Consider the following 27397-nt stretch of genomic DNA (forward strand, 5'->3'; position numbering starts at 1 on the left):
TGAACAACTAGTTTCGGTTTACACCAACTTCAGGTTATAAAATAAAACTAATATATAAGAATAACTAATAATAATAAAAATATTTTATTTTATAACCTGAAGATGGTGTAAACCGAAACTAGTTGTTCAACTATTTTAAAGTTTTTTAAAAATAAAGGGTGCTATAAGATTTATTTTGTTTTATTAAATCATTCATGCGTAACTGACACACTGAAATACTGTGAAAAGACAACGAATGTTTCTACATCTTGAACCCTGACCTCTGAATCACCCACTGACCTCACAGACAAAACTCAAGCGATAACCAAATATCGGGAGCCAGAGAGCTGGAGCAGTGTTATTATTACAATCACTTCTCTTACTACACACATATTGGGCAACAGAATCCAACTTTCAAATAATTGCTGGTTCAGATAATCTACTGGGTTTCAGTTGAAAGGCTACCAAATTTGAACTCTGTATTTTCGAAACTCAAATAATTATTACACCGAAAAATCCAACTTCACTCCTCTCAAAACATACAAATCATATTTGAATTCTCAAATACTTTGTAGAAAGAGATTGCTTCTGTAATAGTATATTTCGCACCTAGGGCCGAAAATGAGACTTTTCCGGCTCGAAATCGGTTTTCAAGTCCGAGGCCGTAGGCCGAGGACTAGAAAAGATTGAGAGCCGGAAAAACATTTTTGCCCGTGGTGCGAACGCTATTTTTCGCCACACAGAGAAATAAACAATATATATGAGAATAATTGTTTATTAAGCAGTTCCGAAAACAAAAGTGGAAGGTCATAGCTCTAGCTATTAGTATAGTTATTAGTATCTAGTTATTAAAGTATAGAAAACTGAAGAATACATAATACTTGGAACCTCACAGAATCATATTGATTTTTCCAATACATCAATAAATTTTAGTTCTATTAGGATCCTCCTCAATTTGAATCAGGCAGCCTCTTGTTTTCCCAATTCCAAAAAAAAAATACCTAAAATACTCGTTTCACTGGGAATTCGTGTCTGATAGTAGCCTACATTATAACTGAAGAATAAAAATTATTACTCATTTTATTGTGATCTATTCATGTTTTTCTTATGAAATTCAATAAATTATAGGCCTACAGCATGAAGACTATGTCCAATTCATTTGTACTGGTGGCAAAATTTTACATTGAAAATAATTATTTGATAAAATCCAAGTTCAATAGTAATGAAAACAAATTCCTTCAAAAAATAATTGATAATAATACGTTTCGAGGGAAAAAATTAAGAACAAAAAAATGGGAAGCATCGGGGGATTTGAACCGAGGTACCATCGCTCCGTAAGCAAGCTTCTTACCGCTGCGCTACTTAGACGTTGGTAAATGGTAGTCTTATAACCTGCTGATAAAAATACACACTTTGGGCTATGGAACTTCAATTAGCCTACGGTAGCATAGATGAATTTGAACATTAATATTCTGAAAAATCTAGAAGGAAAATAGAAATTTGGGCTTCCAGGTGCACGAGATTGATATTTTTAGAATCTATGTTCAAAATTTGGAGATCTAAATCATTCCCGTTTTTCCGGTATGCAATCCACAAGTTGACATGTTTTGATGCGAACAAACACAACCCCACTCTCTCTTATTATATAGAAGAAGAAGATATCTTACCTCTATTTCATTCATCCAAATAAAATGATAGTATATTACTGCAGAATACTTTATTCAATTCTAGAAGCATAAACTGATTCTGTTTCATAAACTATTTGTTAAAACGTTCAGCACCATGGATATTGCCCAAGTAGTTCCAAAACTATCCACCAGGTTTTGTGATAAACGCAGTACTATGAGGTTTGAGGTTAGATTCTATTATACTCTGAAAATTAAATTTGAGTAGTTTATAATATCTTATTTGTATTTCATTCATCCAAATGAAATGATAGTATCTTATTGCAAAATACTTTATTCAATTCTAGAAGCATAAACTGATTCTGTTTCAAAAACTATTTTGTAAACCCGTTCATATCAAATCAGAATCAGCTGTTATTCAAGGTCATTTTACAGCCCTAGGGCCGTAAAGTTTTACCGGCCTGGTCGGAAAACAATCACTTTCGGCCACCATATGACGCACGTAAACCAGCTCATTACATCCAAGTGTGGCGAAAAATATTAAGTAACTTTGGTAGGAAGTTAAATATTGTAGTTATTATTTGTAAGTTTTAAAGTAGTGTAGTTGAATGTAGTATGAATTGAATGTAGATATTGTGGGAATTAGAGAGTGAATATTTTGTTGGAAATAAATTGAAGTTATTGAAGTTATTAAGTTTATAATATAAATATAAACAGGATACACACGACACGGATAGATTAAAAACACTTAAAAACTTACATTTAAACAAGAATTTTCGGGAGCTGGGCCCCCTTTGTCAATCAAGTGGTGCAGATTTGAACATTCTAACGGTCCTGACCACAGAGACGCGGTAGAGATGTTGTGTTGACCATAGAGCACAGACGAACGGAGGCGCACTGATTGAAGGAGCATTATGGGATTAACACGACCGTTAGAATGTTGAAATCTGCACCACTTCACTTCCTGGTTGATTGACAAAGGGGGCCCAGCTCCCGAAAATTCTCGTTTAAATGTAAGTTTTCAAGTGTTTTCAATCTATCCGTGTCGTGTGTATCCTGTTTATATTTATATATAAAACTCATGTTAATACATGTTAACTCAAGTTATTTATATTTTAAACTCATGTTATTTCATTTATCCACTCCTGTATATTACTGAAGTTGCATTTGTTCAAATTCTAATTAATGAATAATTATTATTAAACGAAAATTTCAATATAGTATGAATTGAATGTAGATATTGTGGGAATCAAAGAGTGAAAATGTAATTGAAAATAAATTGTAAGTTGCATTTGTTCATATGCTAATTAATGAATAATCACTATTAAACGAAAATCCCAATTAAATGTTGTAAATCACCCCGAAAACTTCTGCTACTGCAAATATTGACAACAGGGTAAACAGCTAGATGAAAATGTAGTTGTCCCTTAAAATGTTTGAAAGTAAATGTTTCTAATCGATGGAGAAAAATCAGATTGAAAAGGGTTTTCATAGAAGAATAGAAAATAAACAGTCCCAATCTACCAACTCAAGTGAGCCTTTGCATTATTGACGTTTTCAATTAATGGAGGAGATTAGAAGCAAGACACATGATTCAAGAGGATAAGTAATGGAGAAGTAGATTGATTGATTGATTGATTTTCTTTATGACGTAAATATATTGTACATATTATGACTGGAGAAATATAGAAATGTCAGTTTTTGGACTGGAGAAATTATTGTTATTCCAGAACATGTTATACTACGGATGATATAAACAGGACATCACGAGTTAGACTGTGGTCGTACCCGATCCAAATCATTCCATATTTTTTTTTCGTTTTCTCCCCCTATCATTTTGATGATGTACTTATGGTATGAAATCAATAAAGAATAAAGAATATTATTGCTACATGCCATTTCATTTTACTTTCCTTGCCCTATTATCATTAGTAAGGAAAGTATTGCTTTCCGAAAAAAAATTCAAGGCCCCCTGTGTCCAAAAAAGTGGTTTTTGGGTATTTGTCTGTGTGTGTTTGTGTGTGTGTGTGTGTGTGTGTGTGTGTGTATGTGTGTGTGTGTGTGTACGATATCTCATCTCCCAAGTAACGGAATAACTTGAAATTTGGAACTTAAGGTCCTTACACTATGAGGATCCGATACGAACAATTTCGATCAAATTCAATACAAGATGGCGGCTAAAATGGCGAAAATGTTGTCAAAAACAGCGATTTTGATCAAATTTATACCTAATATAGTCATTGATAAGCTCTATCAACTGCCACAAGTCCCATATCTGTGAAAATTTCAGGAGCTCCGCCTCATCTATGCAAAGATCGATTTTGGATTCCCAATTATCAGGCTTTAGATACAATTAAAACAAAAAATTTTAAATGGAACAGATTGAGCATGGAAATCTCTACAATTAATGTTCAGTAACATTTTCACCTAAAATTGAAAATAAGCTCGAAATTCGAGAAAAGAGGATTATTCAATTGCGAACTGTTGGCAACTGTTGATTCTATTAAATCATTCACTATGAAGAGATAGCAGACTCCGTGTGTCTGCAGCGCAGACAATATTGTCCTGTCACCAGCTGGCTCAAATCTTAGAAAAGTAGACTTGAGATGCGCGGGAACACTAGCGTCAGATGATCAATTTTCATAACGGTAAGGAAAGTTGTGTGAGTGCGCCACACCAGATTTTTTACATTGCAATGCATCGATTCATGGATAGATTAATTTTATATCGAACAAGATTAAAACTGTATTTTGCAACTGGAAGTAATTGACATTCCATCAATGAATTAAAACATGAACGAATAGCGAATTGGTCAGCAAGTCAAGATTGAAACATAACCATGATTCACACCCATCAGCATTAGCACTCAGTTCTAAAGTTTCTCATCGTTAAAGAGCAAGAAATCAAAATGGCTCCAATTCGACCGCCCTGAAAACAATTTTAATAGCAATCCTCAGTTTAATTAGACAATATTCAAAAATCCTCAAATACTAGTGCTCCTCCTCTACAAAAAGGAACCTCTTCACACCTCAGTGACTTCTCAAAAAAAAATTGTTTAGCATAAAACCAGTGATTTCCCGTCCTTAGGTGGTCTACGATGTAATCATCACCGTCATTATCATAAAGAATCGAAACCATCTCAAAGATCATGTTTTATCATCTTGAAAATTGTCTGATCCATCCGCCCTGATCCAATTATGAAGATTCGCAATTTCAGTGATGGACTGTAATTAAAATAATAAGCCGCAATTACAGTAATTAAACTTGTATTGAAACAGACGTTAGCCCTGCAATTATAACGCGGTTAAAACATGCGCAACGTGTTGTTAGTCATGTAATAGGTTGTATCCGTGATTCTATTCAAGTAATCTATCTCAAAGAGAGTGAGAATAAATTATTGAAGAAAGAGAATTCGTGATCACGTTGCAGAGAGATTATAATAACTGTATTTGAAATGAAATTTGAATTGTCACTAGATATCAGTACATAATATGATTTATATTATATTTTTTGTGTAGTTGAGAAGTTGATATTGTGGTAATTATTCATATTGAATGGAAAAGACTAAGAATTGTCAAAAAACCACAGATTTATTTATTTATTTATTTCATTGACAATTGCAAATCATAATATATAATAAATATAATATGATTGGGAGAAGACAACAGGCATAGCCCAAAACTGTCTTCTCCCAAATTTTCACAAATAAAAGTTTTAAAAAAGAATAAGGTTAAGATTCCACTTTCACTTCAAAAAGTCCAATTTCCACTTCAAAACTAATGACTAAACTAAAAATTTTGAATTTTGATATTTAAAAAATGATTAAAACCAAAAATATTCCACTCAAATCTCTACAAATTGGAAATTTTTGAGTAATTTTGCAAAATTTTGAGCCAGAAAAAAACACAACTTCACTATTAGCACAGCTGATTCGATTGAGACTTAGAAAGACCGGTTTCGGTTATTACACCATTGTCAATCTCTGATAAAATGAAACCTTAGAAACCGGTCTTTCTAAGTATCAATAAATCTGTTTTTTTGACAATTTCTTGGTCTTTTTCATTCAATTTATATTATAGTGTACATCTCTCACTTTTCAAAATGGATATGAGATATGAATTACTGTACTGACGTCCCAAATTTCAAGTGTGTATTATTAATAGACGAAAATCCAAATTAAATGCTGTAAATCAATTATTATATTAATTCATTAGCATTTAAATAAATGCAATACCTCGGTAATTTCCATATGTATAACTATTGATTTGTATCAGTTTTGCTCATGAAATTTCATGAAAAATGAGATTAATTATTGATAAAAGATTGGGAGAGAATAGTTAAGATATTCACTATTCAGTACAATGAAGAAAGTCTATTTTGATGTAAACGTCTATTTCTAGAATGTAATTGACCGAGCGAAGTGAGGTCTAAGATTCAAGTCGATGGTTTGGCATTTCTCTTAATGTTTAAATGTTTGAATGTTTATATGTTTATATGTTGCGCATTTACGGCGAAACGCGGTAATAGATTTTCATGAAATTTGACAGGTATGTTCCTTTTTTAATTGCGTGTCGACGTATATACAAGGTTTTTGGAAATTTTGCATTTCAAGGATAATATAAAAGGAGAAAGGAGCCTCCTTCATACGCCAATATTAGAGTAATAACCAGACAATTATTCATCATAAATCAGCTGACAAGTGATAACACAGATGTGTGGAGAAGCCAGGCTATTGCTGTATTTCCATTAGGTCTATAGTTCCAATCAGGTACTTGTGGATGAGAATACTGCGTGAGGTCTACTGTTCACAGAACTACTAGTAGTTATTTTGTAAGAAATGAAATATTCCCGGACTCCTGATATTAACCGAACTATTCATGGATCCGATGTTTAATTTTCTTAGATCTAGTTTTGTGAGAGATTAACTATTCCCGGATTCCCGATAATAACCTATTCAAAGATCCGATCTTCTTAGATCTAACAATTCTTCGATCTTTAATCTACTCACCGCATACTTTCATATTCTTGAAAAAAAATCTAAAAATTTGAAAAATATTCCAGGAGAAATCAGGCCTGTTAAAAATGATGAGGAGAAAAAGCACCATAATTATTGTTTTTAGCTTTACTGAGAAAATGCAAACCCTACTTTATTAACACACTTTTTTTATGTATTTAAACACGACATGCAGTCAATTATTAAGTAAATAATTGAAAACTTCTACTTAATGACTGAATTATTCTTTTTTCTTTATTCTTTATTGATTGATACAATAAGTACATCATCAAAATGATAGAGAAGAAAAAATAAGGTAACCTTGTGCTATTCTCTCCCAAATTTAAATAAGGTTACACATAGTATGAAATAGGTTAAGTCTTGAAGTTGTTCACAAAAACACTATATTATAAAAAGCGATTCATTCAAATCATTCTTATATCTTGGATAGGGCTCAAGTATCCCATCCACAAACAAGCTATGATGAAGAACAACTATGATATAATTGCGTATCAATTTACTTCAGTGGTACTGGTGACAATAAAAATAATGATCTCAATCGAGCCGATTGACCAGTTATGGGCTCAATGGCCAATTAACGTCGATGGTGATGCATGGGTTCGAGTTGACTTGTATCCAATAACACACAGCGCCATATTGAACTTCAAGATCAAGTCTGCAGAGTAAATCAAGATAGTGTGAACTTTGTGTAAAAACAGTGTGATAATTCTCACAGATAACCGATCAACTGCAAATCTACTGAGTTTCAAGTTATCTTTTCAAAATAAATAAATTTCACGACAGACAAGTAACACAAGTTTTATAGACTATCATATCAGTTTTCTGCGTTTATATTGTGGGTACACATAAGAGTTATTTTGAGATATATTGTGTACATTATAGAAGCCTAGAATACACAATACATAAAATGTATTCTGCCAGCGAATATGAGACGCCGGTCACCAAGTAGGGCATTGCTTGTTTGTCACAGCTTAATCCAAGGCTTGAAAGTGAATACATAAATATTTGGTGATTACTTGACATGATCAATGAGTCGTGAAAATTTGATCGTGAATTGAGTTGCATTTCACATTGATGTCGAGTTTGGAGATGTATTTGGGTACTATAATACTCTAATAACACCAATAATTGTATTCCCAGCAAATTAATTATTGATTCTCACAATGCACTGCATGAGAAGAACGCTTCGACGTCAACTTACAAATATATATTCCAATAAAATAATATTTCAGATATTTTTTTTGGAATTGTTGTTCTTTAAAATTTCACAACATTCTTAATGAAGCGTTTGAGTATTCAAGAAAAGCTCCAACTAGGTAAAGTATCTTGTTATGCACGGTAAGTATTGTGTAACAACAGGAAAAATAGATTTTGCATATATTTTAAACCCTTGTATTTTAAAAAGAGAATATGGTAATAACATAATTATCATCAAACTATATTATTATTATCTATTATCACAGAGTTACTAGTAGTTCTGTGAACAGTAGACCTCGCGCAGTTATAAACCACAGCCGTACATTGGAAAATACTATGTTACTTTCAGTTATTAATTGCATGCGTCATTGCATGCAATTAATAGTGCATTCAATACTGCATAAAAATTGCATGCAATGATGCATGCAATTAATAGTCCACACGACAGCTGATTTTCTATCAAGTTACATTGAGATATTAACTGCATGCAATTAATAATACACTCGACAGCTGATTTATGATGAATAATTCTACAGTCTGATTTTTACGGTAATATTGGTTTTCCAAGGAGACTCCTTTTCATTTTGTATTATCCTTAAAATGCAAAATTCAAAAAAACCTTATATATACGTCGACGCGAAATTCAAAAAGGAACATACATGTAAAATTTCATGAAAATCTATTGCCGCGTTTCGCCATAAATGCGGAACATATAAACAAAGAGAAATGCAAAACCGTCGACTTGAATCTTAGACCTCACTTCGCTCGGTCAATTATCAGACCATAATTATTATTAGACCATCACCAAAAGCCTCAAGCGTAATCTTCAATAAATCGAAAATGTATTCCAATAGAAGATTCCTCTAGATTTTGTTTTTGCTTTTGACTTATACTTGGGACTCATATATCATATTCTGAGAATATATAGGCCTATATTATAGCACTTCCACTTATAATGGCATAATAACAATAGTACACTTATGTTCAATTCATTTGGTTTTGCACCCATGAATTTCGCTATTTTTCCAATTTTCCTCATCTTGAATAAACCTTATTAATTCTTCTTCGTATTCTTGATCGTACTATTATTTTTCAATTATCCAATTTTTTTTCAATAATCCTGCAAATGTATCAGTTTTAGAACTCAACTTGATACAATACCTCAATAATATCATTATCAATAAAAATATACCAAATCACCTATTACTGCAAGATAGGAACAAGTTAGTTTAGTGGAATGGTGGACGTCAGACCAAAGAAGTGAACTCTAGAATTGAAAAGGGTTGCGACTGAGTGGGTGGTGTGAGTGGAGGGGGGTAAGTGAGAGAGGGGTTAGAGAGGTGTTCCATGTTCCCTGTGGACTTGCTGATTTATGGCCACTCTTAATAAAACATGTTCCGGCCATGGCGTGATATATGGTGAGCGAGAGAGTAAGAGAGAGAAAGAAAAATGAAGAGAGAAGGATACCTAGAAAGAGGGAGTGAGTAAAAGAGTACCTTGCTACCTTTACTATTTGTGTGGGATGTGTTCATGTTTATTTTCCAGAACTATTTTGAAAATTTCGTACCAACGAGGAATTGAAGCGAATATGTGTTTACTCATACTTGATAATTAAATACCAAATTTGGTTTTGGAAATACAAATGCTTCTGTAACTACGATTATTGACAAGTAAATAGATAATGGTGTAACAACCGAAGCTAGTATATAAAATTCAAATTCAAATCAAATTCTTTCTATTTTCAGAAATTGTACGTTTTACAATGCATTCCCCTGAAAATTACTCCTCTAATATGGAACAAGTGCGTGTTTAGAGAAAGAGTCAACAGTTACAGTACAAGAGAAGAAGAATTTGACTTTCTACATGTCAATCGATTTGATAAACTAGTAGTTCTGTGAACAGTAGACCTCGCGCTCAATAAGTTACATTGACCAGTTGTTATGTTTTCTCAAAAATTCATAAATAATTTATCAATTTTAAATGTCTAGAAAAAATCCTAAATAAACACAGAGCTTTATGTCCTATCGTACCGTGACGTGTCGTCCTGGAATGTGAGTGTTATCAGGTCTGGCTGCAACTGTCTACAACGTTGATGGAGAGATAGATTTTCAAGATGTTCGATGTTTTTGAACGGGTTGCACTATAGTCAACTGTCTACTAACGTTGATGGAAAGATACATTTTCAAGATGTTTGATGTTTTTGAACGGGTTGTACTAGACTATAGTCAACTGTCTACTAACGTTGATGGAAAGATACATTTTCAAGATGTTTGATGTTTTTGAACGGGTAGTACTATAGTCCACTAGACAGCTGATTTATGATGAATAATTCTAAAGTCTGATTTTTACGGGTGTTCAAAGGAGACTCCTTTTCCTTTTGTATTATCCTTAAAATGAAACATTTCATAAACCGTATGTATACGTCGACGCGAAATTCAAAAATGAACATACCTGTCTAATTTCATGAAAATGAAATTGCTGCGTTTCCCTGTAAATGCGGACATAAAAAGTAAAAACATAAATATAAACATATAAACATAAAGAGAAATGCAAAACCGTCGACTCGAATCTTAGACCACACTTCGCTCGGTCAATTAGTGGTTTTGACAATATCGAGTAGTTTTCATTCAAAAGAGACTTTGAAGCGTTATTCTATAGTGTGGTCCACGTTATAATGGCAGTGAATGAAGATAGAAGAATAGCGATGCGGATTCTCTGCAATAACTAATTATATTTGTACACTGTCAAAAACATAATTGTCATCGTTGTGGACCTAGAAAAGGATAGTACCACCGTCTTTGTCGAATAATAGACAAGGATAGCAAAACCAAAGTTGATCAAATACTGTCATTATAACGTGGACCTCACTATAGAATAAAAGTTCTGGTTCAAAAATTTCAATGTTTGAATATATTATCGATCCTACAAATAACTTGCATACCTCTTCTCCAAGTTTATTCCAATATGATTTGAAATATATTACAAGCAGTACTGGATACCATAAACATTGCATTCGTTCTGGGTATGAGCTTTAAATAATTGTCACACGCTATGGGACAAAAGCATAATCTACAAAAATATGGTGGTCTATAAATACAAAAATTACTGCGACAACCGGTGGACACTATCAATGTCATAAATTTTTGAAGATAGTAAAGCGATACTCTGTATGAGGGCGATGAAAACTGATATTTTGGTGGAGTACCGCTAACGTTTGTCTTTTCTGATGTCATAACGAACATACTACGTCTATGAACAAGAACGCTGCGAAGACAATCGGTTGAAAATATTTTCCCAAGTGCTAAATAATTACTATATTGTATGACCTCTGATTGACAGCATTTCAAGAAAACCCATAAAAAGAATCAATTACCGTATTCGTTGATAAAACTACAATGGTGTACATCATTTTTGGATAGGTGACTGTTAATTTCATGTAAAATACTACAATAAATGGATATGAAATAGAGATATAATTATAAGAATGAACATATAATTCAAAAATATATACCTCGTCCTTCAACAGCTCTATATTCTTCCATTTTGAGGTTAAGTGGTAGAAAGGACTTAAAAGTCCTAACTCCGCCTAATAAAGAATTTTTACATTCATTTTCTTAAATTTCTCTCTAAAACAATCATCTGATCCCATAATCAATACGATAATGGATTACCTGAAGGAAATACTATCATTCTCCATGAAAAGTCTATGTTAGAACCCTCAATCAATAATCAATGAAATGACTTGGATTTGTTCGATAAAAAAATAACGAAATTGAAATTTTCTGATAGAATAATGACAAAATTTCAAATTGAATAAAGAATTGATTTCAATAGGTACGTATTTATATTCAAAATTTAATAAAGAAGAACTGATCGGGAGAGTAAAATAAGGATAGGTACTCCTTTTACTATTCTTTCCCAAATTTTGATAACATTCTAAGTCCGAAATAGGGTTATGATTTCACTTTACTAAAATTCCATATTCATTACGATGATGATGATGATGATGATGATGATGATGAGATAAACCTCCTATAATATTAAAAGGGGGAGGGGGATTGGCTTTGGAGTACTGACTGTTTTGTACATTCAAAAATATATTTGAATCAATCCACTTTACTTTCAAAGAAGATATTGAAAATATCCATGATAGGAGATTTCTTCGCAGAGCCAAGGAGTGTGACAGAGATATCATATCAGGAATGAGGATATTAGAAGTGAGTTAAATATCTTCAGTCTGAATGAGAGAGTGGCGGAGTATTGGCATAAATGGAAGGAGCATGTCAAGAGAATTTCATCAGTGGAGAGACGGCTTTCTAGATTTCGTGACTGATAAATTAATGAATGAGCAAATATATGTTTTCAATTATTGTGAAATTATAAGAATCTGTACCATAACCTCATTCAGACTAGCTCATCAACTATATAAATTCGGGAAAGAAATAGTTTTGGATTAATTCTGTTTCTCTCCCAATCATTTTTGTTTTTGTGCATATGTAAATGAAATAAATATGCATGAAAACCATAGTTTCAACGTCGCATCTATCTAATATCAAATTTTGATATCATGGAGCTCATTATCATAACTTACCATAGTTTCAATGTGGCATCTATTTAATATTTGGTATCATCGAGCTGATTTCACTTCATCATCTAGCTTATAACTTGACAGTATTCATTCATAACTTATCTTTCATCTTATTCAAGATTGAAAACCATTTGAAGATTCTAAATAAGGACATTTGGAACAATCCGAAATAAAAACTGCAATAAGGACTGAAAATTTTGTGCAGTGAAGACTTGACCCATTTCGGTCTATGTGAACCTTATCTAACTTTGGGAGAGGATTAGCACAAGGTTACCTTATTTTTCCTCTTCCTATCATTTCGATGATGTACTTATCCTATTTCGGACTATGTGTAACCTTATCTAAATTTGGGAGAGGAGTAGCACAAGGTTACCTTATTTTATCTCTTTTCTGTATAGGGCTACTTGTAATATAAATATAAAGAAAATAAAAATCTCAGTTCCCTTTTTTGGAACAAAACTTTTTTAAAAATATTTCAAAAAAAGGGTACTGAGATTTTTATTTTCTTTATATTTACCTTATTTTTCCTCTCCCTATCATTTCGATGATGTACTTATTGAATGGATGAATAAAGAATTAAGAATTCCTTTGTAACGTATTTTGAGAAGAAATAATGGTTGGTGTGCAAACAAGTACCATTTCCTCAACTTCACATGTAGCCTATAGCATGACCGTTGTACGTCAATGTAAAACGGTCTATCGGAGCTGGCTTTTAAATAGAAAGGACCACGCATGTCCAAAGGAAGAGGCCAGCTTTCAAGATAGTGGAGTACTTATGGCCTGGATATAAAGCAGACTTTACATTGCTGTATGTGATACACTCAACAGACTCGCTCCACTCTTGACTTTGTACACAGAATGATAAACTAAACTGAGCTGCGCAAGCAACATGAGTGTATACATAGTACACAGCATCAGCGTACAAAATATAAACCGGTCCATAGACGGGATTTGGCTATCCTTTTAATTTACTTAGCGCGGGATGCAGAGAAGATTAAAAAAAAAAAAAACAGAACAAATTCTTTCTCCAATTCGAATGAAGAGCATCGGAAAAAAGATTGAGAAAAAACAGGGGAATAAAAGGTCTGCAACTTGTCTCTCAGATATAAGTACTCTGTTGTATATCCATATTTTTCACTATTAAAATTAAACTTGAATTTTAAAAAACTTTTGAAGTGAAAATGCACTTACTTTTTGTATAGTGACGATCGTTTCGACCTGTTGGTCATCATCAACCAAGTTCGGACTAAACACCAAACATTGGCTGATGATGACCAACAACAGGTCGAAACGATCGTCACTATACAAAAAGTAAGTGCATTTTCACTTCAAAAGTTTTTTAAAATTCAAGATATAAGTAGTTTCAAACTGTTTTTGCCATGTCATTGTGAATAAGATTTGTGTATCCTTGATTGGGACTTTTATAGCATACTGAATGACAATGTACAAACTTTGATGATAGTTTTGAGAAACAGGCTATAGTGGAGAATATAATGAGGAGAAAGGGTGATAAAGAAAATAAGGGATGATAAACAGTGCAAATTTTCGGACTATGTGTAACCTTATCTAAATTTGGGAGAGGAAGAAAGGTGATAAAGGAAATAAGGGATGATTAACAGTGCAAATTTTCGGACTATGTGTAACCTTATCTAAATCTGGGAGAGGAAGAAAGGGTGATAAAGAAAATAAGGGATGATTAACAGTGCAAATTTTCGGACTATGTGTAACCTTATCTAAATTTGGAGAGGGGAGAAAGGGTGATAAAGAAAATAAGGGATGATTAACAGTGCACATTTTCGGACTATGTGTAACCTTATCTAAATTTGGGAGAGGAGGAAAGGGTGATAAAGGAAATAAGAGATGATTAACAGTGCAAATTTTCGGACTATGTGTAACCTTATCTAAATTTGGGAGAGGAATAGTAAGCAATAGGAATAGAGAGGAATAGTTAACATAGCAAGATTCTATGTTAAGAGGTTAACTGTCACAAGGTTAACTTATTTTTTCCCTCCCTATCATGTTCTTATTGTATGAATCAATAAAGAATAAATAAGTGCGAGAATGAGGAAGCAAGATTCTATGTTGAAGGAGGAAAAATAAGAGTGAGTTGACAAGGGATATAGAGTAATAAATAAGTAGAAATGAATATGGGGGAGAAGACGTCTCTGATTGGTTCTAGAGAAGTTAATCACGATTAAAATTCAACCGGCTTTTGTGCAACCGGAACAAAATCTTTCGAGGAGAAAAGCCGCTGTAGAAGAATATGATGTACGGTCTCCAACAATCCTCTTGAATTAATTTTTCTCCAGTTCAACAATACAGAAGAACTCCAATCATCCAAATAACTGTTTATCCGAATGGACAGTGGGCGAAATTCTCGCTTGTTTGCGCGAATTCTAGATAATATCATAGAGAAACAATAGCGTAAGTAGATATCCCATGGTATAGGGCGTTTATGTCGCAAGTTTTACTGTTATCCCAAGCCAATAGTTCACATAGTTCTTTCCTTGCAACTGTGTGACGCTGGTAGTCTCAAATTGTGCTGTACATACACTACCACCCCAACTAAACAGTGAAAATTGACATTAATCGACAGTAATCGGCTTGAGATAACAGTAAAAAGTTGCGACAATAATTCCCTATACCATGGGATATCTACTTACGCTATTGTTTCTCTATGATAATATGTTCAAAAAGCACGTTACTAACTTGGTGTTATGTAACTGAAAGCTGTCAAAAGTTTTGCTAGCGTGAATTATTTTTTCTCAATCTTCAACATTCGGAAAAGTAGCAAAAACTAAACGCTTCTATCGATTTTATCTCTAGAAGATGAAACTTCAACATTCAAACTTTGAGTTTCTTGGGCATGAATGTGTGATCAATAGAGAAAAGAACGGTAAAAAAATAAGAAATGGAACACACATTCCTCAAACCAAAGAAACACTTTGAACGTGTTTTGCTAACACATGTGTAAGAATTTATGCTGTCCTGATCTTATCAGAGAGAATAACGATGTTGAGATCATTATAATTTTTGGAGGATTACGAAAAACTTGAATAAATGTCATCAACTTAACACTGGGATCAGAGAATCAAAACTCTGAGATTATTCTCAGAAGCTGTTTATTAACTGAAAAATATTTTAAAATTTAGGAAACAGGAGTGATCAACTATAGTAAGGTTCACGTTATAATATTGCAGTATTTGATTAACCTTGGTGTTGCTATCCTTGTCTTACATTCAAAAAAGCAGATAACGCTATATTTATTTATTTATTTATTTATTCATTCATAAATGGAGACAACGGGGGTCACCCCAAATCTGTCTCCTTTACATATTTGTACAATACAATATTGAGATTAAAAAAAAAGGAAAAATAGTTATAATATTATTGATAATAATGAGAAAAATATTAATAGTAAATTTCTCTAGCTCTGCAGCGTTGCCTAATCGTTTTCGAGCAAAATAGAAATTAAAAATTGGTTAAGAAGTTATTGAATTTTGTTTATGACAATCAATTGATAAAATATTTCTACTTTATGGATAAAATATGATAGATTATTTTAAACAAGAATGAACACTTATATATCAGATATACCGGTACCAGCTATCCTCTATAAATGAAAGGCAGTGACAATCGGCAACGTTGTTGTTCTATCTTTCTCCACTATTATTATAACATGTGCCTCACTATAGAGATAACAAATAAAAACTAAATATAAACTTTTTCCGAGTAGTATGAGAAAGGAGATGACGATTTGTAGCTATTGAGAGTCTGAATAATAATGTATTATTATCCAGAGAAATATTCTTTTCCATTCTTATTGGTTGCTCATGAACAGCTGATATTATCGATTAGGAAATATCAATAATTATAATACAAATTGATTGGATAAAAAAACACACTTTACATACTCTATAATACTAGAATATCAAATAAATTTAATAAGCCCTGAGATGATCCGTGAGGGGCTTCGAGAAGAAAATGAATTATAATGATGTTACAAATACATATCAATACATCGAAATCAAATCAAATCAAATTTATTCCCTCCAAAAATACAACAATAATATCAGCATTCGAAAATGATACATTATTAATTTCTGACTCGATTTCACTAAATTATATAAAAAACAGACCCTGTAATCAATATTTGACTTAATACTGTAGAACTTAAAACAATGCTAGGTTTATGTATTAATAAGAAGTTGCTATAATAATAATAATAAAGGGAAAAGCTTACATAGGCTAACATATTGCCTGTGCGTAAGCTGGAGTTGAGTTCATATTAGAGACCTTTAGGAAAATTTAAAAAGGAAATGAATGTTTCAAATATTGAATATTAATTAGAGGAAAGCTAGGAACAATTATACTAATTATTGTAACGATAACAATAATATTCATTGTTCTCATGTTTTTTTCAGTATGATATTATCATAGATAAAGATATGCTATCTTTTCTCTATGATACAATGTTCCACACAACATTTTTTGTATTTCTATCACCAAATTTTTGTTCTGTTATATAAGAGATTCAGAGAGAATTCAGCAGGAAGAAGCCATCAAGACTTGGGGAATTGTTGGACGAGAGCAAAGGGCACATCCAGAAGGGAAAAAGGCTCCCGGGCACGGGGAACAAAATGGGAGCATGTCACGGGGTTCACGGGCCATGAAGCATCTCGAATGCGGGAAACGTTCCCTCAGCCTCCCGGACGGACGCAGTCTTCCGGAAACTGAACAAAATGGAGGGCGCCGCCGGGGCGAGATCGGGGACGTCTAGAATAACTCACCCCCGCCGAGCTTTTGAAACAACCCTGCACCCTCAATTGCGCCAGCTCGTTCGTTAGGACTGTGAGTAAAGTCCGGCTGTTCTGGTGAAGGGGATAGATTTTGTTCTTGTTTTATAATACAGTTTTCCTGTCACAGTTAGGGCAGTTTAAAGAGAATTGTATTATTGAATAGGAGGGGATCTGAACCCACTTCATTAGATCAGTTTTTTTATTTTTCATTAATAATTAACGTCGCGTTCAACCAGTGGATGCCAAATTGGGGCCATTATCATAAAGGTAGGTGACTACTGAGTCATTGTTTTAATTTTTCCATAACCACAACAAATTTAATCTTCACTAGCAGCCAAGCGAGTAGCCCTTGAAAAATTCATCTGTTATTATTATTTCGTTATTTTCTAATTATAATTCTAATTTTGTACTATAATTTATTGTTGTTTTAATTATCAAAACCAGTACGATCATTTCTTGTTTTCCATTTTCTCACCCTTACATACTCGGTGAAGGCAGATCTTGCTTACAACTTCATTTTATTTCCAACAACATCTCAACTAAGGTTGTCATTTTGAAGTGAGTGAGCAAAATTAATCAATGATAAAAATAGAATCGAAATAAATTGGGAATGGAAAACAGACTTATCATACATCGGAAGTGCGGTCCCGGAATTTGCCGTGTCGAGTCATATCTTGTAACTCGTGCCGGGTGTCGCGTCTCGCGTCGCCGTATGCCGTGCCGTAAAGACCACGTTTGTTGAAAATATCCAGATTTAATACATGTGATGAGGGCAAGTTGGAATATAGTTGAAACATAATCTGTTGGGAGCATAATTTAGTGGACGAAGAATACTATAGTAAAAAGAAAGAAAAAATCTAAGTTTTTTAAAAAAAAATGTTTTATTACAATTGGTGGACAATTTTTTTTTTAAAGGTATTAAGATATTCATTTCTTTCTATTCAGGAGTTGCCCTAACAAAAAAAGGTACCATAGTAGATTTATGACGACAGCGGACAACCAAAATATTATGAGATTTATTCATTCATAATAATAATTGTGATAATTTATTATCATCCTAGAATTCGGTTCTATGATCTACATTATGATTGTCCATTAAGCATGGTGCATCTATATAGAGAATTTATTATTATTGATGAAAAATTTGTATTTATGAATGTTGTTTCAAAGCTGCTCACTATACACCATTCCTTCCACAAAATCAAACCCAATATCATTGTCAACAGTTGCAGCCGTTAACCCCAGCACTATACGCTATCAGCGGACATTTTTCATCCCGGTTTTGTTTTTTCGGGGAAAGCAATTGGACAGTTCACTCGAGCTATAAATCAACCCAAACTCTGCTTGCTTTAGCTTTAAGCACTTTCAGCAGTTCGATATAGATTCAGCTTAAAACCGGCTATGACCATATAAACTGCTATAAAACTGCAAATACACCATAAAAAGGCTTTATCGGGATTTTGTACACCAGCTCAGCCCTGTACGACACACACACACCCACACGAAGCGAATATACATTATTTCCACTAATTCCACAACCCTTTCTGTATCATCCCAACCCCTAACAAAGCTTCCATTAACACAGCCAGAGATTAAATGCTAGAATACGTGTGACTTCACAATGTTTACTTTCCCTATGAACACTGCCCTATCTATAATTATAAAGTACCCTCTTTTTAATAACCACAATCTTATTTATTCGATCAGAAAATGGCCGGCCCTGTTTGACTGTTGTAGTGAGGCGTGTTTGCACAATGGTTGGAGCTGGTAAAAACTGTCTACTCGATTTGTGAATGGACTAGTTGATAAGGGGTGAACTACAAAAAAAGTTAAACAGACAAGAAGAAAAAGTTAAGCAGACAAGAAGAAAAAATCTGGTGTGGTACACTCACACAACTTTCCTTGCTCATTGAACTGTAAGCCTCATTCTCAGACGAGAATAATTTAGGGGAATAACATATTGACGATTGGCGGCAACATATTTGAAACAACGATCAGACTACTGTATATTTATATATATAATATTGTTTTCAGAATACTTTTTACTTTGTGTAAATTGTGAAATTCGATGATTTTTTTAAAAGTCGTCAAAACAGATGTTCTACAGATGAAATATCTTGACTATGACTGTGTTCTTTCTATGAACTGCTCTACCTACCTTCCTCATGCACGAGAAGGAGGTTACAAAGTCCATTTCTCAAGGATGGGGTGGACCTCCCATTAGTTTCCCAGGAAAAGCAGTAATATGGTTTTATGGTAATATGATTAATATTGGTGTTGATTTATTTGTTTATCATTCGACAAAGCAGATAACGATGCCAGTTGATAGAGCTGATAAATAAATAACTATACAGGGTATGAATTTGAAAAAAATTGTTATAGCCGTTTTTGAGAAAATCGTGAAAAACATGGTTTTTTAGTAAATGTAATTTTTCTCAAGAATATTACGGAGCTCCTGCAATTTTCCCAGAAATGAGACTCATGTCAGTTGATAGGGCTTATAAATTGCTATCCATGGTATAAATTTGAAGAAAATCGTTAGAGCCGTATTCGAGAAAACCGTGAAAAACATGCTTTTTTAGTCATTATCCGCCATTTTTCTCAATAATATTACAGAGCTCCTGCAATTTTCTCAGAAATGAGACTCATGCCAGTTGATAGGGCTTATAAAATAGCTATCCATGGTATAAATTTGAAGAAAATCGTTAGTGCCGTTTTCGAGAAAAACGTGAAAAAGATGGTTTTTTAGTCATTATCCGCCATCTTGAATTGAATTTCATTTAATTTCTTATTGTCGGATCCTCATGATATAAGGACCTCAAGTTTAAAATTTCAAGTCAATCGGTTAATTAGGAATGGAGTCATCGTGTTCACAGACATACACACACACAGACCAACACCCAAAAATGATGTTTTTGGACTCAGGGGGGCCTTGAAACGTATAAAAAACTTGAAATTAGGGTACCTTAAATTTTTTTGGAAATCAATACTTTCCTTACCTATGGTAATAGGGCAAGGAAAGTAAAAAGTTGAACAGACAAGAAGACAAGAAGAAGAACAACATTTGAGAGACATTTTTTGGGTTATTTTAATATTTTATTGTTGGTCGCAGTTCTAAAAGAACCAGCTTTCTTGAAAATTATTATTCTATGATGAATTTCTCTGGAAGTGAAATAAATTGATTTGGCAGTTCATGAATATCAGAAACTTTTCAGAAATTTGAAAAGTTGTTTCATGGTAAGCCTTGATGAAATACAAATATTTTAGCTTAATGTTCTTAGTCTAGTCTGACCAGAGGGACCATGCTTATCGAAAATCAGGATGAAAGTAATTAAATAGCTTTATTGTGGAATGAAGAGCTAGCCCATTGATATTAGAAAGTGAACATTTTTATCAACAAAGTTGGTAGCTTAATTATAATAATATAATATCGAGTGACCTGGCTGGCTCAGGTCTGGTGTCAGAGTTTTCAGGTCGCAAATGATCAATTTCAGGGCCTCTGACATGACCTAACGACTGCTTTTTAGGCAGCCGGGACCGACGGCAAACGTGTCCATCCAAAACACGGGAGTGGCTCAAGATAATTTATCTTAATGAAATCGCTTATCAAAACATCTAATAATGATTTATTCTCTAAAATCGTCTATATTGACTGAATGGCTTAACTTATTTAATAGTATTATCCAATTGGTCTATTTATCAACTAAATGGTCAATTATTTTACTACTACTATCAATAGTGCTTCACAGTTGGAAGTGATAAAGTTCCTCTTCATGACGTGTAGGACTGTTGCACAAAAGTCTGTTAACTTCTAATCCCGATTGAATGCCACGATAACAAACCGATGAAGCCTTAAGGTGCGTACAGATATACGCTCTGCGAACATGAGCAATTCACTTTTAATCAGCTGACTATATCTGTATTTTTACAGAAACGGTATAAGATATAGATATAAAAAGCTTGGCATCAGCTGATTAAAAGTGAATTGCTCATGTTCGCGGTGTGTAAATCTGTACGGACCGTTTTATTCGAAAAAAACATTCTCTGATTAGTTCTCCTGGAATTCAATCATGATAAAAATGAAAACACAAATTTAAAATTGTCAACCACTTTTAAATTTGTTTTTTTCATTATGGAAAAGTACCACAACATCACTCACAACACAACTGTAAGGTCAATCATGATATTTCAAGCTTTTGTACTACTGGGCCTGTAGGGAGGTCTTATTTAAAATTTTATCATCTCTATAAATAAAAGTGAAATGGACTCACTCACTCACTCACTGACTGACTGACTCACTCACTCACTCACTCACTCGCAGAACTAAAAAATCTACCGGACCAAAAACGTTCAAATTTGGTAGGTATGTTCAGTTGGCCCTTTAGAGGCGCACTATGGAATCTTTTGGCAATATTTTAACTCTTAGGGCCGTTTGCACAGTGTTAGTTAGACGGCTAGTTTATATTGGAATGAGGTTGAATATGTATTATCCTAATCACTTCTTGAACTAGCAATATATTCTATATATATTGGAGTAATATATTCAATATATATTCAATATATTCAATATTGACGACTAGTGTGTTATATTGCTACTTCAATATATTGAATATATATTGAATATATTACTCCAATATATATAGAATATATTGCTACTATCATGTGTAACGCTGCTAGTTCAAGAAGTGATTAGGATAATACATCTCCAACATCATTCCAAATAGTAGGAGGGTAAGGCATGAAAGAGAATCTTCAACATTCACTGTTAGTGGAAACGTACAAAATGTTTTAAATGATTATTACAAAAATCAAATTCTCAAAAATGAATGTGAGAATCATCAATATGAATGAATAAACTCCGGTTGATATCAGCACGATTAGCCCAGTTCTGATGGCATCAATCATTGTCATCGAAAACGTTTCAATGTTCATTCTCATTCCCCATCACTCTTGTTCAAATGTTCAAACCTACATCAAGCCCTGACACAAAGACCCTGGGAAACAGTGAAAACTGCCCGTCTCGAGTACCATCAGATTCATGGACCATATCGCGGCTCTCAACATGACTGTAAATGGGAACCCCCTCCTAGGGTTGTGGGGGGTGAGGTTAGTTGACGGATCCTCTTAAATATCACTCACTTCCACCCGCACTTATTCAAGCCCCAAAATGGAGTCCGTGATTTAGAACGTCACAATCAAATAGTTGTAACTCTTGGAGGGGAAACCTAGGTTCAAGGTTGAGGGCTGAAATGGGTGCCAGGGGTCGCAAATAGGGGTTTCCTTCGGTGTTCGGGCTCTCGTGCAATCCATAACTCGATCAGGTCCCCCCTACCCTCTCACCAACCCCCCTTCCCACCAACACACTTCTTTCCCCGGGAAAATCTCATTTCCCGCAGTATCCGATGTTTGGAAACATTCTCACAGACTCTCACTCTTCCACTCTCTCTCTCTCTCACTCTTCTACTCTCTATCGCTCTCACGTTTACGCACCAACCTGAAAGCCCCAGAAGCCTCCAAATAGTCACTATCTGAGTTTCCGCATCATTTCCTCAGAATACCATTTGGAGGCAAACGTTTTCTGTCTTTCCCTCCCATCGTTGCTTCCGATTTCTCTCCCTCACATCTCCCTCGTCTTCTGGCCACTGGGAGGAATCGTCAGGTTAGGTGAGTTTTAGTGAGAGGAGAATGCTCGCTTATCAGGCGGAGAAATACTGTGAGGAGAGAAAAACTGGAAGGTGAGAGAAAAATAGGAGAAGAGGCGCTGTGAGAAGGAGAAACTCAGTGAAAGGTTCCCAGAAAGGATAAATATGAGTAAAAACGTAATTCCTTTCATGGAATTTCAGTGGAATCCAAAAATATTCATCAAAAATACTTGAGGTAACTCAAACAATTACATTTTGTTTTCCATAGAGGCTAATAACTCTTACAATTTGGAGTAAGTTGCAATAAATAGGTCGAAATGATATTACTTTCCTTGCCCTATTACCATAGGTAAGGAAAGTATTGCTTTCCGAAAAAATTAAGGTACCCCAATTTCTATATTTCTATACGTTTCAAGGTCCCCTGAGTCCAAAAAAGTGGTTTTTTGGTATTGGTCTGTATGTGTGTGTGTGTGTGTGTGTGTGTGTGTGTGTGTGTGTGTGTGTGTGTGTGTGTGTGTGTGTATGAGTGTATGTGCGTCTGTGTACACGTTATCTCATCTCCCAATTAACGGAATGACTTGAAATTTGGAACTTAAGGTCCTTACAATTTAAGGATCCGACCCGAACAATTTCGATCTAATGCAATTCAATATGGCGGATTAAATGGTGAAAATGTTGTCAAAAACAGGGTTTTTCGCGATTTTCTCGAAAACGGCTCCAACGATTTTGATCAAATTTATACCTAAAACAATCATTGATAAGCTCTATCAACTGCCACAAGTCCCATATCCGTAAAAATTTCAGGAGCTCCACCCCATCTATGCAAAGTTTGATTTTAGATTCTCAATTATCAGGCTTCAGATACAATTTAAACAAAACATTTCAAGTGGAAAAGATTCAGCATGAAAATCTCTACAATTTATGTTGAGTATCATTTCCACTTAAAATTGAAAATAAGCTCGAAATGCGAGAAAATAAGATTATTCAATTGCAAACTGTTGGCAACTGTTGATTCTATTAAATCATTCACTATAAAGAGATAGCACACATCGTGTGTCTCCAGCGTTATTGTTCTGTCACCAGCTGGCTAAGATCTTAGAATAGTAGACTCTTATGCGCGTGAACACTAGCGTCAGGTGATCAATTTTCAAAACGGCAAGGAAAGTATTGTGTGTGCGCCACACCAGATTTTCTATTCCATCAATGAAGTACAATGTACAAAGTACATCATCATATACCATCATATTGAAGCACGGTCCATAGGCGTATACAAACACCACATTAATAGATGGCTATTGGAGGTTGGTAGGATAAGTATTTTATATTCTCTTTAATCAAATTATACTTTTTGATAAGACTAGCCTTAATGCATGCTCATTAATGAATGAGTGAGTTTTCTGCCCCTCATTCATTTTTCTCTCTCTTTTTCTTCTTCACTTCATACTTCATCTTTCCATCTCTCATTTCAATCTTTTCCATCTTTCACATAATTATATTGTCATGTATTTCATTATGTTAACTTATTATGAACTATTCATAATTCATATTCTATTATATTCATATAACTATTCATATTCAGATTGCTACTCTTTCCTGCACACAGGCATTTTGCCCATGCATGGAAAAAAATGTTTATTATTTTTGTATTTGAAATGTATTTTGTTTGTAACATGAATAAATAAATAAATATAATTATGATTTGCTGTAAAAATGGACAATACCAGGTAATAGCCTAGAGGTTGATGAATATTTTTCTTAAAAATAAAAATATGGCTCAGGACTTATATGAAATTCATAGAGGATATTGGATTAGACTAAATTGAAGCAGATTGCAGGTACCATGGAGAAGTAACGTTGATTGCATGAATAAAAGACATATAATTATTATGAGAAATAATAATACAACACATATTAATATAACACATATATTAATAAAATAACACACATACATTAATATAACACATATTCATTATTATGAGAAACTCCGCTGTATCAGTAGCCCACATATTACTTCGAAATTTGCTAGTAGCATACTGATTGCTTACTACATGAGTAAAAAACCACAGTAGAGGATTGGCACTTTACTAAATCAAAATTTTTATTTCTAATTCTATTGTGGTCGAATTATTCTCATTCTTTGTTGAACATGGATGAAGGAAATGGAAGATATCATTACTGGAAATTTGAAGGAAGAACATTATCGTCAATCAGACTCTAGAGAAAAGATTTGCTTCGGATTTCTTCCACCAGATGGCGGTAGAGGATGGATAACAGGTTTGTCAGAAGCTGCCGTCTATGGATAGTACTGGATATGATTTGGTATTTAAAATGAAATCTTTTACCTGTGAAATGAATGAACCGCTCATTTCATTGAACATTTTGAGGAGAGTTCATAATTATTCTCATAAAGGTAATAGAAGCATTACTTCCGAATTATCTGATGACCAATGGCACAATCTGAAACAACCTCAATCCAAATCTGAATTTTCATTGAAAAAGGATGGCTCGTAACATGAGGAAACAGAGTAAACGCAAAAATAATTCCTACAACTATTTTTCAAGATCCAGTTTTCATCAATTCTCCAAATTTCGTCTCAAACTCTCTCAGCAGAATTGAGAATAAATCAGTAGTTTACTCAAACGGGTCAGAATAAAGAAGATATTTGTTCCACGAACCAGTTGGAAAAAAAATTCACAGAATATCTAGCATTATGGCTCTCAGAAATCTCAATATATTTGATGTTAACCATTAAATGAATATTTAAAATCGAATAAAAGGCGGTGGTATGAATCGAGAAAGGATTAAGACCAGCAACGACATCTAACGGAGGAAGCCCGAAGCTGAACGACTTGGAATTGATCCGTTGTTATGAAGCCATGCGCTGTTAGACGGGTCGTTAACTGCAGAAAGTGGAGGGGGAAAGAGAGAGACGGGTAAAGAGTGAGAGAGGAAATTTGAGAGACGATTCAAGTGAGAGATACTATGGAAGAGAGTTATAGTTCAAGAGAAAAGAATGATGTTGAGACGGTCGGATAGGAGGAAAAAAAAAGAGGAAAAAGATGTTGAGGAAAAGAGAGAGTGACTGAGGGTAGATTGAATTTAGAGAGAGACAAAATAGTCGGCTAGGAAGAAGTGGTAACTGTGGAGTGAAGAGAAGAATTGAGAGAGAGATGATAGGGAGGCTCTCTTTGGTGAGAGAGAAAGAGATAAATTGGAAAGGTGTGAAGGAGTGAGTGAGATAGGGAGAAGAAAGTACTGTAGAGGAAGATTTAAAAAAGATACATTGGGAGCGACACAGAAAAAGCAAGAGAGAAGGTAGACTGAGGAAGGGCTACTGGAGAGAGAGTCTGACAGGCATTGAAGATGAAAAAAATATTTTACCATTTTTTTCAAGTGGTGCAAAAGGCTTCTCAAAAAAAGGTTCTTGAGGGTTTCAGGCAAAGGGAGAATAAGAGAGAATAATGGTTGAAGAAAGAAAATAAGGAAAACTTAGTATAATAGTTCGATTCGATGTTCGAATTGAGAAAAAAAAATTGTGCTTGACGGAGTTTTTGAAATGATTTTGACAGTTGTAAAACAATAATGAATTATAAAGATTTGCAACACTAGAGTGAAGAAACTGTAAATTTTGTAGCATGAATCAAGTTTATAGATAATAATAATAATAATGGTTAGGGCATTATTAAACTCAGTAGCAGAATAATTCATCAAAGTCTTGTCATAGACCGATTTTGATCGAAAACTCACAAAGCAATGTGATGAAAAATGAAAACAATAATAATAATGATATTGGATGAATTTTTGAAAGATTATGTGTCTTTGAAGACTACTGAGAGGCTTGGTCAGATCGAACTGCACATTTCCTTTCAATAAAGAAACTGTAGAATTAATAGAATGAATTAAATAATAATGAAATAATTGAAATTGAATTATTTTTTATACTAAGACATAATAAAGCGTCCAGATGAAGATAATAGGTTAGAAGTAAGAAGCGTCATCACGAAAGGAATCCTTATCATGACACTGTGAGTATGAATATAAATGGAATATAAATAAGGCTTAGCTGGAACCGATTACAATGTTTTATATCGCCAGACTGTAAGAAAACGCAATTTAAAGTTTAGATTAGAGAACGGCCGTATCAAGACGAAGGGGTGAGAAAAGTTATCCGTGAGCTTTGAAAATATTCAGGGCGAGAAAAGCGCGGTAAGGGTTGTTTTAAAGAAGGGTGAACATTTTCGTGGGGTGAGGAAAAGCCTTAAAGAAAATGGAAAATGAGAAACGAAATGGCCAGCCTAGGCGGGGTAGATGAGGTCTAGAATAACGGAACTCGAAATGAATTCGCCAGGATTCATGGCGCTTTCCCGAGAATTTTCCACGAGAAAACTGCGAAAGGGAAAGCGCTATGAAAATGAAATAAGGTTGCAATAAGCTAGCTTTTCGGCGACCTCATTTATTTGTAATAAATATATTCTGTTCACAACTGGAGACTCGTATTAGGCTCTACGTTAAAAGGCTTGTACCCCTTCGGAGCGTATTGTTTTGACAAGGC

This window comes from Nilaparvata lugens, chromosome 8 (genome assembly GCF_014356525.2).
Source record: "Nilaparvata lugens isolate BPH chromosome 8, ASM1435652v1, whole genome shotgun sequence".
NCBI lineage: Eukaryota > Metazoa > Arthropoda > Insecta > Hemiptera > Delphacidae > Nilaparvata > Nilaparvata lugens.